This window comes from Myotis brandtii, unplaced genomic scaffold (genome assembly GCF_000412655.1).
Source record: "Myotis brandtii unplaced genomic scaffold, ASM41265v1 scaffold601, whole genome shotgun sequence".
In the NCBI taxonomy this organism is placed as follows: domain Eukaryota; kingdom Metazoa; phylum Chordata; class Mammalia; order Chiroptera; family Vespertilionidae; genus Myotis; species Myotis brandtii.
Genome location: NW_005370276.1, coordinates 631,974 through 636,515, shown reverse-complemented (window position 1 = coordinate 636,515; position 4,542 = coordinate 631,974).

Below are 4,542 nucleotides of genomic sequence, written 5' to 3'. Positions count from 1 at the left end.
CCCCCCCACCTCCCTGGCCAGAATTCATAACCACCTCTTCAATGAATCAACTAGCTCAGAGAGGTGAGGAGTCAGCAACCATCACACAGCAAGCAGCTGGCACGCAAACGTAGTTGTCTAGAGCTGAGCTGTCCAATACAGTAGCCCCGTTTCAATTTAACTTAACTAAAATGAAATAAAATTTAAAATTTAGTTCCTCGGCCGCATTCGCCACATTCCAAGTGGCTGGCGATTAGCGGGCTGGGCAGAGCCGAGGCAGGACGTTGCCAACATCGCACGAAGGCCTGTGGGTGGCCCTGCTCTGGAGGCCATTTTCACGAACATCACAGACCCTGGAGCCAGACTGCCCGGGTTCCAATCCCACCCCTCAGTTTTCTCATCTATAAAATGGCCATGATGGTGATAATGACAGGAAGCAACCCACGGGCGTATTGTGAGGGTTAGATGAGTTAATAGTGTACGTCATGGGCTCAGAGCAGTGCCTGGTACAGAGTAAGAGCCATTGGAGTTTGTTGTTATTATTTAAACACACGGTGGCCACATCTCTCCCAGAAGAAGAGAGCTCAGGAGGCTAGAACATAGATGGAGAAGAAAAGAGGGTGGAAGAGGCCAAGAGGGGCTGTGGGAACGACCCCGGCCTGAACAGCCTGGCCCTCCTGCCTCCCACCCAGGGGCTGGGAAGGTAGGAGATGAAAGTGAGGAGCAGGAGAGCCCCATATGTTCCTCGGGACCCAAACTTTGTTCCCAGCACCCGAGACGAATAGGCGTGAAATCCACATCTGGGACCCACTTCCGGCCTGGCCATTCCCTCGGGCACCGCGCCCAGCCTGTCTGTGCACTGTAACGGAGGTGGCACAGGTGGCAGCCTGAGCTCAGAGGAGGCCCCTGCCCACCTCAGCATGGCCAGTGGCTTCCTGCAAGAGCAGACTCCCAGGTGCAGCCAAGTCTGGGAGTCATGTGCCCAGCAGAGAACTGGGAAGAGTAGTTAGAGGCAACCATTTCTGCAGAGGCTCCGAGGCCAAGGGGCCTGGGGTGGCAAAAGGGGAGAGATGAGGCTGGGAATTGGAGGTGTCCAGATCAGGGGGGGCCTCTAGGCCCAGGCTGGGGGCCTGGGCTTTTCCTCAGGGGCACTGGGGAGCCAGGGGGCGTCTCTGAGCAGAGGAGGGGCAGAGTCAGCTGTGTGAGAAAGTGATACGGACAGTCATTGACGTGGATCAGCTCACTGAAGAGCCCAGAGAAGGCCTTGAACCCAGCATGGAGGTCAGGGAACTCCCCGCAGAGCAGGTGACATCTGAGGTAGGCCTTGAAGGGCAGGAGGAGGATTTGGTCTTGCCTAGAAAGGCTTAGGGTGGGAACTTTGTCCAGCACCCTTGGAGCTATGGGGTAGCTATGACTAGTTAGAGGCAGGCTCAACCCTAGATGTATAAAGACCACTCTGGCCCTGGCTGGTTTGGCTCAGTGGATAAAGTGTCAGCCTGCGGACTGAAGGGTTCTGGGTTTGATTCCAGTCAAGGGCAGGTACCTGTGGCAGGCGGCCGATCGGTGGTTCTCTCTTATCATTGATGTTTCTCTCTCTCTCTCTCTCTCCCTTCCTCTCTGAAATCAATAAAGGTATATTAAAAACAAAACAAAAAGAGCACTCTGGGGTCTGTGGAGGGTAGACTGGAGGGCGAGGGAGCCTGGAGGGGGAGTGAATTGTAGGCAGACCCTGTTTTTCCTGCACTGTCAGCTCACCTGTCTCTCCCTCTCCTCTCTGGTTCCTTCATTGTCTCTGCCTCTGAGAAAGTCCACGTTTTTCTTATTTTCTCCCACCCCTGGGGTCGGCTGCTGTAAAAAAATTACCACAAACGGTGTCGCTTAAAATAACAGACACTTATTCTCTCACAGTCCTGGAGGCCAGAAGTCCCAACCCCAGGAGTTGGCAGGGCCAGAGCCCGTCCGAAGGCCCTATGGGCCTCCTCCCATCTCCCAGCTTCTGGTGACTCCCGGCATCCCTTGGCTTGTGGCCGCATCACCCAGACCGTCCTCACATCACTGGCTCTGTCTCCAATCCCCTCTGCCTTTCTCTTAGGAGGACCCTTGGGACTGGATTCAGGGTCCACCTGGATCAGGGGTCGGGATCTCATCTCAAGGTCATTAACTTAATTACATCTGCAAAGACCCTTTGCCAAATAAGGTCCATTCACAGGTTATAGGTCAGTGATGGCGAACCTATGACACGCGTGTCAGAGGTGACACGCGAACTCATTTTTTTGGTTGATTTTTTTTTGTTAAATGGCATTTAAATATATAAAATAAATCAGTTTGCCGACCACGGACCTGGGTAATGTAGGATGATCTCATCTCAAGGTCATTAACTTAATTACAGCTGCAAAGACCTTTTGCCAAATAAGGTCCATTCACAGGTTATAGGCGGACGTATCTTTTGGGGGGAGGGGGTTTGCCCATTCAAGTCACTTCCTTCTCTGAGCCTCAGTGTCCTGTCTGGGTAATGGGTCTAATACTAGCCCCACCGCGCTGACACGCCGAGCTCGAAAGGTTCGCCATCACTGTTACAGGTGGACATATCTTTTGGGGGAAGGGGGTTTGCCCATTCAACCCACTGCAGCCCATTCAAGTCACTTCCCTCTCTGAGCCTCAGTGTCCTGTCTGGGTAATGGGGCTAATACTAGCCCCACCGAGTCGGGCAGCTTTAAGGGTTGAAATGAAGCCTCCGTCCGAGTGCGTGGCCCGGCCCAGGGATCTGGGAAACTCGGTCAGGGCGGCTGCCGTTTTTTCTGGTGGAGAAACATCTCCTTCGAGCTGGGCACGTCTGTGGGTCTCTTTCTGCCACTTCCCCCGCTTCCTTGCACATCTGTCTCGGTCATGTTCTCTCCATCCTTCTTTCCCCCGTTTTCCTTCCCTGCTCCGCCCCTTGCTAAGTGTAACCGGGCAAGTCCCCGATGACTTGGTTTCCTCATCTGTAAAATGGGCAGCTGTGCGGACTGCAGGAGTGGCTCATAGCAATGCTCAGTCTTGCCTGGTAGGCAGTGGGTGCTCGCTGTTAATATCGTCATTGTCATCACTGTGGTTTCCTGGTCTCGCCTCTTCAAAACTCAATCAGGAAGAATCAAAAAACCTGAATAGGCCAATAACTACTGATGAAATTGAAACAGTAATCAAAAAACTTCCAGCAAGCCCTGGCCAGTTTGACTCAGTGGCTAGAGCATCAGCCTGTGGATTGAAGGGTCCCAAGTTCAATTCCAGCCAAGGGCACATGCCCGGGTTGTGGGCTCCATCCCCACTGGGGCGTGTGCAGGAGGGAGCCGATCAATGATTCTCTCTCATCATTGATGTTTCTACCTCTCTCTCCCTCCTGCTTCCTCTCTGAAATCAATAAAAGAAATATATATATATTTTTTAAAAGCCCACATCTTTAAGCAATAAAAAAAAAGAGTTAAAAAAAAAGCCCACATATTTTTAGACTCTTCCCTTCCAGAGGAGTCTACTCTCTTCCCCTCTGAGTGTGGGCGGGACTCAGTGACTCGTTTCCCATGAAGGGATTGTGTGTGAGACTTTTTTTAAAAACATATTTTTATTGGTTTCAGAGAGGAAGGGAGAGGGAGAGAAGCATCAATGATGAGAGAGGATCATTGATGGGCTGCCTCCTGCACGCCCTCTACTGGGGATGGAGCCTGCAACCCCGGGCATGTGCACTGACCGGGAATCGAACCATCGAACGTGACCTCCTGGTTCATAGGTCGATGTTCAACCACCGAGCCACGCCGGCTGGGCTGTGTGTGACTTTGGAGATTAGGTCACACAAAACATCTCTCCCCCCCACCCCCCACCCCCCATGGCTCACCCTGGTGGAGCTGGCAGCCAGGTTGTGAGGACACTCAAGCAGCCCTATAGAAAGACCCAGGTGAGGAGCTGAGGCCTGGGGCCCAGGCCGTGTGGACGAGCTTGGACGTGGACCTTCCAGCTCCAGTCAGGCCTTCAGGCGCCTGCAGCCCCAGCCCGCAGCCCGACTGCACCCTCCAGAGAGGCCCTGGCCAGGACCACCCGGCGAGACTGCTCCCAGGTTCCCAGCCCTCGGGAACTGTTAGACAACGAATGTTTGCTGCTTTAAGCCAGCAGATTTGGGGGGTGATCTGTTATGTGACCATGGATGACTAATATACACCTTTCTTTCTGGTGTTTTCTCTGTCTCGCTCCATCTCTGCTCTTTCTGGGTGTCTCCGCCTCCTCCACCCCTGGGCCCTAACCGTCCATTTCCAATTCTCCATCTCTGATGCCTCCTTCTGCTCCCTTAAGGCCCGTTGGTCCGTCTCCAGGCCTCGCTCCCTCTCTCTGGGTCGCAGCCTCCGCCTCCCGGTCCTCCCTGTTGAGATCTTTCTCTGCACGAGTGTCTCCCTACAGATGTGCGCGCGTCCGCCTCCCCCTCCTCCCGGGCCCCAGCCCTGGCCCTGGCCCTGGCCCGCGGTGTTTTTATTTCTCTGTCTCTCTTCAGTGCTTGCAGTGCCCTCTGCCTCTCCATCTCTTTTCTGCTTCTGTCTCCCC